Here is an 11,038-nt window from a genome sequence, read left to right as displayed (position 1 = left end):
GCACAGCCTATAGACTGTATACTGTTCAACCTGCTGGTATGTTGCTATATAATAATCTACTACTTTGCCATTGTCTTAAGTTTCTGTTTGCACCAATGTTTCCTGCCAGGTTTTCTGCCTCATTTGTGCAGATGCAATTCATTGTATTATATTGCTATTTTCTTTCTCATCTGACCTCATCTGAATAAAAGGTTTACTGCAGACAGACAAGTTTCATAGTATTTCAGATAACAATATGAATATCTCATTTGATTTCCACTTACGAGCTTACAAGAGAATGTATGGCGCTGAAGAGTTAAAACTGAAATTGATTTTCAGGGTAAATAAGCCATATCGTGTATGGAGTCAACACAAACTGGCCTTCTGTAGCTCATAGACAAACACAACATGAGTGATCTTTTGTAGTATTAAGTGCACATTTCTATAATAATTTACTGAATTTCTATTACACCACCAGTTATGGGAACTAAGTCCTTGTACTCTTAGAAACTGCTCTGCTTAATGAGCCAAACTGCTGTGGAAAGAAAGTAGAAGTGCTTTAAAAAAATAGAAGAGACAGTTGAAAAGAAAATAAATAATCCTTTCCCGCCAATCAAAAGTGGAGAATTGTTTCACTCAAAATGAACAAGCAGCAGAAGGCTGCCAAGCTCAGTCACTGGCCTTCTCTCCGCACCTCCCCAAAACACATCGGTTCAGTCAGCACCTGTGGCCTCTCCGATTCCAGCTGTCCACTTCAGTGACTCCCACGACGCTGATCGGCACGGAGTCTGATTCTCGGCTTGGTAAGGTTCTTATTCACTACACTTATTCACTGAAAACATGAAACACATACCAGCTGGGGATCTACATTACTGCTCTGTCCCATACTATATCGGATCCCAGCGACTGTCACGAATTTCCTTTGCTTTCATTCTCTCGTGCAGCATTTCCATTGCCCATTTGAGAGGACCTGCACTGGATTGTAATTTTGATTACATCTGCTACGACCTTGTCCTTCTGGAACAGCTCTTACTGCAACATTTTATCGACAGGGTACCTCCCTACGTGTCTGCTACTTAAATAAGAAAAATGACCAATGTCCCCAACACACACACAGAATAATAGATTTTTTTCTTGCTTCCAAGTCTATAACCTGACCAGATTGCCCTGAGCTTCTCCTAGAAACCTGAGGTCTGATTTGCTTTTCTGCTCTGTGACGATGATGCCTTTGGACACTCTCTGATCAGTTTTTCTGATAAGGGCTTTTAAATCAGCACCTCAGGCTATGTTCACCTTCAGTAGATGTTGCTAGAGGGGCCTATAGAGAAAACTCCCTTTGTGAAAACCTGTGGAGTACATCCAAAATATATAACTAAACATTGCACTCCAAAATCTCTAATCAAAAACATTGTTAAATATTAGCACTACATCAGCTGTAACTGCACGATTTCACTATTATAATTTTCAGTGCAGTTTCCAGGGTAAAACTGCTCAAATTTGGTTGAAATCCTATGAACAATGTATTAAATTATAATGCGCTGTAATTTTCAGATGGGCTTGGCTGTGCAAGATCTGCTGGAAATGAGGCACAAAACACAAGCATGTTCATGAATCCACACAAATACATTTCCATTCACCTCGCACAACATATCCAAAAGCTTACGATTGGATATGTTACGATTTTGAATTGCTGTCATTTTAGTGTTAAATGCTGTTTCGCAAGTTATTTGTGATGCTGGCAATCATCTCATGTTGAAACCAGATCCAGCTAGCCTGGCATGACCCAAAACTGGAAGAAACGCGCAATATGTAACACAACTCAAGAAATGTCCTTAGCTCATAGGACCATGTGTCTGCCATACAGTGCCTTAACCCCACTCTCTCTGTAAAGACTGATTTTTTTCTGCTCGTTTTCTTCGAAAGGGTAGAGTACCCTGCCCCGTGCTGAGCAAACCCCAGTAGTCATGCCAAGATTCATGGTTTACGATGTCACCTGAAACCCCTTACACGTATGCCTTGGCATCCACTGCATTGAGTTTATCTTCTCTATTTGGTAAAGGATACATGCCAGGGCGCCCACAGACAGAGATGTGATGTGTCTACGGAGTAAGGTGGCAGAGCATCAAAGAAAGCAGCATGCTATTTCTAAAGAAGACACCATTATCCTTGCAATACAATTCACTATTAATCTCTGCATTGCAAATATTGGTATCCTTTATTACTGTATATCTCATCAAAACTGATTTCTATATAAAATGTTTAATACTGAGAAGTTTCCTTCAATTACAAATAAATAGGATTGAATTAAGATAATTAGTTTAATTTGATGCAAATAAATACTGTGAATAATCTCACCCTGTTGCAACATGGAATTTCATCCAGACAAAACCTTTGATAATGTTGATGTATTCCTTATCTGATGTGTAAGAGAGCAGGTTCCTCGTAGAAAAGCAAAAACTTTTTTTTTTCCAAAAGGCATTATATTATTGTCTAATACATAGAGATATGGAATATAAATGTGGATATTTCTCACATGCCATATATTCTGCATTGCAAATCTGAAAATCTTGCCCCTTGACTCTTGTGTGTGATTTGTATCGAGGGTCCTAGATGAAGTTAGACATTATCACCCTCATAATGAAAGAACAATGAAAGAAATCACATATTTGTTTCAAAACTCAGCTGATATGGTTTGACACCCTAGGCACTGGGCAATTCCAGTAAAGCTCTTCTGAGAAAAAAAAACTCCCAGGTTACATTTGACAGCACGCTGACACGAAACGTCAAAAAAATCAACCCTCGTGATCACAGGATGGCAACACCCTGAAGTGATCTCCCTTGTGGTTTTGAAGACATTTATTTTTTCCCCTGTGAGTTTACCACACCATCCATTATTTTGTGATATTCCCACTTTCTCTGTTTCAGGCTTGCAAAGAGACCATTTTGGGCGGAGCGGTGGCACTGCAGCTATGGATCTGCGCCTGTGTCTGGAAGGTTGCCGGCTCAAATCCCACAGCTGGCAGAGGAATCCTACTCTGTTGGACCCCTGAGCAATGCCCTTAAAACCAGCTGACAAATTCCTAATGCAAGAAACTGTATATGGCCAATAAAGTGATCCTAAGTCTCCGCTGGTCTTCACTGTCTGGCAGTGAGCAGCCGGAGACCATCCCCACCATTGACACCTGTTTGTCTGCAGTGTCATTGTGCCCTTGGAATGCAAATGGGAGGCACAATGAGATGGTTAACTGCTCTGCTAGGTTGGGGGCCTTTTGAAAAATATATTAATCTCCATGAAAGTACTCCAACCCACCTAAACCATTAACATTTTCAGTGCTCTACCACAGTACTTTATTTGTTTGCAAATGTCTCACCAGAAGCACATATTAAGAGAATCAGTGTGCAAAGTGCCTGTTCTGGGAACTGTAAATGGATAGCAGGTGTTAATGGTAGCCCTTAAAGGGGCAAATACTCAGATAGAAACTACAATATTGGGGTTATATTCCTATTGTTGTCACCTGTTTGTTTTCAGAGCAAATAGACGCACTACAAAATGGGGGATACATTGACAGTCTAGGTGAGGCTGAAGAAACCTATCTGTGGCATTAAGAAATTCATTATCATTTACGTTACAGAAGCAATGCGTTCAGAGACTGTTGTCTCCATGGATCATCAGCTCTCTAAGGGCTAAGTAGCAGGAAAAAAAGAAATCTGAAAGAGGAATCGGTGTCTTTACTTCTAATTCTTCTGCTCCCCTTTTCTTTACAAACTCCCAAGGCTCAACATAGGGTTTCCCTTTTTAGGTCTGTCCTGTAGAGCACTGATATAAAAGCAAGAAACCCAGGTTTTTTTTTACCTTGTACAAAATCCTGGCATGTAGAGCAACAGGGTGGAAACATGTTCCAACAAAGTGCAGCTTTGACAGTAAATCTAACTCATAGTATCACTATGGCAAAATCATGGGGCACTTGACTTGGTAAACATTTACATGGTTTCTTTACCAGAATTGAAAAAAAATGTTCTTAGCCAGAGATGAACACGCATAGCCGACCTGAAGTGTTAAGGTGTTCCAAAACAAGAATTTCAGTTTCTGCTAAACTGCCCTGCGCGGTATCTACAGACATTAGAAATGATTAATTGTAACTCACTGTGTACTGGAGCTTTGTTAGAGTTCTGCATGTATCCTAATGTGCCTGGATATGCTAATTCGAGTGCTGATAATATGTGGATTATGCTTTAGCTGTTCACTTTTCCCCTAAGCTAAGGTGTTGCCAGTTTTCATTTGACATTAAAGGTTTTACCTTTCTCAGGGAGAAGAGGTTTCACAAATGGCTTGGCTGTAGTGATTAAATTCCTAGTGCCTGCACTTCTATGACATCTTAACCACAGAATGACAAATGTGACAAAAGTGACTTGCAGGGTATTTAACCATTAACGAGGTAACTTGTATCACTTGTAGGGTGATATTGCCTTTTTGTCTTATATTGTAAGGAGAAGCATCTGCTTAATTTCTCCCCCATTTATTAAAAACTGTTTGCTTGGCCTTTTATTTTAAAGGTATGCAAATACATGGGAGTCCTATTAGTGCACCGTCTTCTTTCTAACCAGAGCACTATGATTACAAAGTAAAATGTGACATACATTGAACATGTTCTCCATCCCCCTGATAATCCATTTAAAAGCACAGATTCCTCTGTGGGCTGGGCAGAGAGCTGCAGATTGACAAAATCTGTCATGCCTGTCTTTAAGAAGACAGAGCGGAGCACCTGTTGTAATAGTTCAGCCAGTCTGACACAATGCCTGTATGTTTGAAATGAGCCAGTACAGAACACTACGACATTTGGAGCCTGGCCTTTGCCTCTTAAGGGTTGCTGAAACTGGTCTCTGACAGGTGTTTGTCCTCTGTTAGAGAGTGGTCTGGGAGTCCAGAGCCAGAGTTTGTTTAGAGAGATAATTCTTGAGAAAAGGGAAAGACACGTTCCCGCCCCACCTGTACTTCCAGGAGTGCTGTGGGATTGTAGAGGAATGTGCAGAATTTGAAGTGACTTCAAAGAAGCCCATTCAACATGTTCTGCTAGAAAAAGGATCTCTACCGCTTTACATAGGCTGTCTCCGCTCCAGGTTCCTGGTTTTAAATCAGGGTTTTGCAATACCCCTCAGGCCTCTGAAAACAATGCCAAGTAAACCTTCCAAAATTGTTGTTCTTCCAGCTAAGATAAAACATGGGTTGGAAATAAAGGAGCACTGGAGGAATAGCCTGTGTTGAGTGCTATATATTTGCATTCTTCCTCTGGCTAAATGTTGTGGATCTGATTGGCGGCGCCTTGAAAGAGCTTGTGCTAATTAGGGTAGGCTTAATAGAATAGGACAAAAACAAAGCATTCATATCCTGGTTTTCAAGAAACATAGCCCATGTGTTATCCTGTGCAGGTGCCCCAGTCTATCAAATAAAGGGTGTTTATACTGAAAGCTCAGAAGAAAGACAAACTCAAACATCTTCCATCAATCAGCTATGCGCTAAGGTATATACAGTAAATGTGAGACTTTAGACTTTCTATCCCAGTGTTCCTAGTGCAAACACCTCTCCACCAACCCCACTGCCAATAGTGCTATCCTCTGGCTCGTGATAAAGGGTGTACCAAGTACCAGTCACATGAGCTCAGGGCAACAGTGTGAATAAATTGTTATGGTTCCAGACTTGTAACTAGAGGGTTGTGGGCCAAAATCCTGGGTACAACACTTGTGTTGTACTCTTGGGCAAGATTCGTCACCGATTTGTTCTATAACAGGGTATTTATACTTTTACAACAGGGTAAGTGTTCTATATAAGGTATAAAATACCATACTGTATAAAAGGGTAGAAATATAAGTTCCTTTGGATACAATTGTTAGCCAAACAAATTAATAACTGTCTGTATCTCTAGAATCTGTTATAATTGTCTCTGTAAATTCCCTTTTATGAAAGCGAAAGGTTTAATAATTACTACAAAAACTATTTGTCATCAACATTACATTAAAATGCAGCCAGTGACACTTGGTAATCGAAGGCTTGCTGCGCATGAACAATAATATTCTGACGTTGCTGAAGGAGGGTTTTGGATCTAGGCATAGATACTATTTACACACATAACAGAACTTTCTTCATTTCTTTTGGTATTTGTGTGTTATATCATTCATTGACACCAGAAAGTACAAGGCTTTCTAGAGAGAAAAGGCTTTCCAAGTAGCTTGGTCTTTCTCAATATCAGAAGTCATTGTGTTTTGGACCAATATGTTGGAAGACCTTGTTCAAAGATCATTAATGCTGATATGAGTTTTTTGTAGCAGATTCTTTTTAGGATGAGGACAGAAGCACATGTGATTTATCTCTGTAGGTTACAATTACCACATACTTGCTTCAGGGCTGGTCTGCAGCTAGTTCTAGTTCTATTACATCCATTACATTTGTAAGAGTTTTTTTAAAGGCAGCTTACAGATGTTGCCAGTATATATTATCAGCAGCCAGGTAAGCATTGCTGGCCAAGAGACACTCTATTTTTTAACTTTTATTATAAATTTTAGTTCTGTAAAGCACCAAGTATGACTTTGTTAAGATGCCAGATTTAATATTTAAACTTTAATTCATTCAATTAAAAAAACTGCAGCAATTTGGAACTTAAGTTCTAAGATACAATACGATAAATACAATATTTACTCTAGTAAAGTTTAAAAAATCATGTTAAATGTTAAAGTCGTGTTATAAAATATCTGACAGCCCAAAACGTCTTCAGAATCTCAAGACAGAATCATCGGAGCGTAAGACATCTTGAAAAATTAAAACAAATGTAAGGGAAGGAAATTACTAAAAATGCTCAACTGAAACTACTTTCAGCGAAAGGGACTGGAAAAGAGGGATTAGGAAATCAGAGGAGCCGACTGTCTGTGCCCGAACATAAGATGTCATTTCAATACTGCAGCTGTGATACAGGTGGGGATTCTTGTAAAGATAATAATGTCGTTTTTAAAGCACATAACATCTCCAGACTTATAATCAGCATGATAAATCTGCTATCAGTGGTAACCTTGCTGCAGGCCTTCTCATTTCTCTATGGATGGGTTGCAATATTCCCGTGGGATCGTAAGGTGGGAACGTTTTCCAGGGTCCGTTGCCTCATTAGGCACAACTAAACATTGAACATGTACAGACCACCACCTCAGAGCCAGTGGCATGCAGGCTCCGGGGGTCTGGAACAGCCTTCCCAAGTGCTGCTCCGGATTTGCACATCTACAGTTTCACTCCCAGAGTGCGCTCAGCAGGTTTGGTCTTGTCAACGCCGTTTCCAAAGCAAAGAAACCGGGGAAAAAAAGCAATCGAGAATCCAGAGGGAGAGGGAACCAGAAAGCCAGCACTCCCTTTGTGGATTGTAGGCTGTTACTCACGTATGGTCCTTATCGTACTGTTCTTAAGCCTTTTTAAACAATAGGCATGCACAGAGGGGACAGAAAGACAGATGGACTGACAGCCACAAAGATGGATTAGACAGATAAGAAGTGAAAACGTCACTGGAAAAATGGGCTTAAAGATTAAAATCAAACACGCTAGGCACTGAGAGAAGAAATACTATAATTATATATATACTGTACATGGACTTAAACATTCAACACCTTAAACAAAGTTAGGTAATTTTAGATAATTATAGCAAAAACAAATCAGTTTCTCGATGGATGTTGCTCAACAGGTCACCAGATTTTATCACCTACATTAACAGTATCTTTTATACCCAACTTAGGTCCCCCATGTCAAAACCTGCGCTGAATAACTCCACATGTGAGGCAGTTCCATACCCTTGAGGACAAAGCCAGCCTGCTGTTATATCGATTAAGCCACTGTAAGAGACCACCAATTAGTTTGCCCCCACTTCAATATGAAAGGGGGTCACCTCCAACTGGTTTGACTCGTATCTAGAGCAAGCAAAGAGCCATGATTGCAGGGTGCTGAAAATATGAAGGGAACAACAACAAAGAAAGACTTTAAAAGTGCCTGCTGTTCATTTGCTGCTCAGGTTTCCCTCTCTGTTTTCTTAGCATGTTTTAGTCTCTAAGGCGTCCAATATTGACAGGGATAAAGCTGTCACAAGCTAACCATGACCGCATTTGCATTAGGTCTCAAGCCAACCATAGAAAAGGCCATTGTCTTGGCAGTGCTGCTGTCGCCTGCTGCAAGCCTTTGTAAGACAACAGCAGACACACGCACACACCCTGCTGCACACACACACACACGCACCCACATGTATTCAAATACATCCTGTGCTATTGAAATCTGAACACCAAGCAACTGTTTACCATTCATTCCTGCTTTATGATTTATCAAGAAAAATCACAGCTTTGTTATTCTCCCTGACCAAGCTGGCATCAACCCCCAGAGTTCAAAAGTGCTGCTACAGTTCATTGTTCTTTCCTTTTCTGGGATCTGCTTTTTTTTTCTTTTTCTGCCCAAAGGCAATTTTTTTTTTTGGGTTTCACTCCCTTCCACCTGCTGGTCTCACTATCTGATGAAGGGAGAGAGAAAGAGAAAGCACAAGGAAATGTGACATTTTAAATCAAAAGCCAGCCATTCTGTTGTTGAGCAAGCTGCGCTCTGTATTCTGCTGAAATGTTTACTCCAGTTTTAATGAAAGACATTTTGAGTATGGGTAAATTGTATCAATTTATTCTTACAGTAACTAAAAGATTTTGTTCAGTCCCAGTCCAGCAATAGACAACATAAAAAAGAAAAAATGTAATTCTTACTTTGTCTTTTCCTAATCCCTTTTTTAAAAATCCTGAGAGTTAGCTATACCTAAAGTTAGAAATACTGCGGAAATTCCTGACTGACATATTGACCTTTGAAACTCTTCCTGACAATACACTTGTATTGGCTCCACAGCCAGAAAGTAGTGTTTCTTTTCTTTACCTTTTAGCATGGACTGGACCTTCATATGCTAATAGTTTTGCTCAGGGAGCTCCCACCTAAAGTGTGGTATAAGGTATAATTCCTGCAGAACCTTTCATGGGTCCAAATACACGCCAATTGCCAGAGCGCTGTATTCTACTGCGAAACTGGCAACTTGAGTTTCTCTCTCCAGATTGGAGCTCATTGTATATCCACCCCTCAAATAAACAATCCAGGTGAGCACATGAAGTTTATTTTTGTGTTCTGCATGTGTCATAGTTCCAGTTTGAATGGGGCGTTCACACGTTAAGAATGATTTCTCCATACGCAATGAGAGCAGATTCTCCCCTGGAGGGGGAAAAGGTTTTGAAACCCTCCCTGTCTTCATCCCCTGCCTTAAAAGCAAGCAGGACCCCTGTAGGAACTGGAGACCCCCCTAACTGTGCTTACAGGCCTCTGCGTATGGGAAGGTTCTGGAGAGCTGCAGGGGTCTATTTCATTGCCAGCCCTGTACAATGGAGGTGGAAGTGTGGATCAGCACTGAAGACCTCTGGTGGTGGAACTGGAAGGTTGTGGAATGCGGTCCCAGATGGAAACTGGTGTACTACTCTTGAGCACGATTCTGCACTCACGCTCTCAAGTAAAATACACAGATGTACAGTACAAATGAGTACATGTGCAAGTAGCTAACAATGAACATTTCGGCCAAATTAATACAGAAACAGAAATAACAGCCTTTTTTACGTGTGACTACACAAGTAAATGACTTGCGACTACTTTTACTAGTGACTACTTGCAAAATCCTCAAAGGCTTTGGCAAGGTCACCCCGGAGCGTGGGCTTTGAAAAATGGAAATACAAACCAGAGGGCCTAGGTATGCGACAGTGTTTTTAAAACTGAGAACAGGAGGACTTTCTTTACCCAAAGAGTTGTGGGAGACGTGGCCTGGCTTCCCAGCAATGTTCCCTCTAATTTCTAATGATGATATGCGCGCAAATAATTCACGTTGTGCATTTTTTTTTCTCCCAGTGACAAAAACTTGTGCGCACTACATGGAGTGTATATAAACTTGTAAACCTGAAATTATTTTTGGTTAATATTTCTTGCAACGGAACACATAGCAAATTATGACTTTTCGGATTGGCGGTTTCTACCATTCCGTCAAGCCGTTCCACTTGAAATGAACTGGCAATTATTTTGCTCTTAACGCCCTTCTCCTCTGTCGACATAGTGAATCGATATTTTTATTTTTTTTAATAAAATAAACTTTTAAGTCAGTAACACAAACCTGAAAACAGTTAGTCTACGTTTCTACGATATCAACGTTCAACGATGCACACTGTCCAAACCAGAAAAGGAAAAGGCCGTTTATGGTGAAGCGCAGAGATCCTAAAGACCGGGACAGGGACTCGACGAGTCCAGTCGTGGAGAATGAGTGTCGAGCGAGCCTGAGCGGTGAGGTACGGTACGAGACTACGGGAGCATAGATATCGATGATACCGACGATCGAGTAACAGTAATAATGCACACAGCCAAGCCGCAGCCGGTCTCAATATGGTCAATTTCGCACTTTTCAGTTGACGACCGTGTTTGTTTCATTATTTTATATTTTTTTGGAATTGTTTTGTGAGCGCAGTTCAATCTGCTTTGTGCGCTAATATCAGAACCTGTGTGCCCGTGCTCAGGCGCACAGTTTAGAGGGAACATGACATGATACCCCAGCTTCCTTCAGGAAACAGCTCCTTGACTCCTAAATAAGCCAAACACCCTACTATGGTTTTTGACGATTAGGAAATTATTAATTGTTCATTAGAATTAGTTAAGTGATTCCATCACATGTGTTTTCCAAGGCTTAATCTGTGTTGTTGGAAAGTTCCTCTGAGACAGGAAACTCTCACACAAAGTCCACGATTGTCTTTTAAAGACACAATCCACTGAGAAGGATTATTCTGATAATTATTGATGAATTATTGGCATTATGTATTATTATTCTGATGCTATTTTAAATAAGAAAATATGGTGAATATAAAGGAAAATCAACTGCAGAAAATGTTCTGCACCAAACAAAAAAACAGGTGCAATCCACTTATATTAAAGTTATGAACTAATATTATGCAATGAAGTAATTGCATATTCTGTTTTTTAACATTG

The 11,038-nt window shown here is 40.3% G+C and overlaps 1 long non-coding RNA gene across 1 annotated transcript; it reads left to right on the top strand.

Moving 5' to 3' along the window:
* The first annotated feature begins 666 nt into the window (after positions 1–666).
* Positions 667–3,103, top strand: LOC138241897 (uncharacterized). The gene is made up of 2 exons (XR_011191188.1): positions 667–782; positions 2,905–3,103. It is a non-coding gene; the product is annotated as an uncharacterized lncRNA (long non-coding RNA).
* Positions 3,104–11,038: the final 7,935 nt, after the last annotated feature.

This window comes from Lepisosteus oculatus, chromosome 11, assembly GCF_040954835.1.
Source record: "Lepisosteus oculatus isolate fLepOcu1 chromosome 11, fLepOcu1.hap2, whole genome shotgun sequence".
Taxonomy (NCBI): Eukaryota; Metazoa; Chordata; class Actinopteri; order Semionotiformes; family Lepisosteidae; genus Lepisosteus; species Lepisosteus oculatus.
The sequence above is the reverse complement of the archived record's forward strand: the minus strand, read 5'-3'. Positions and strand labels throughout refer to the sequence as shown.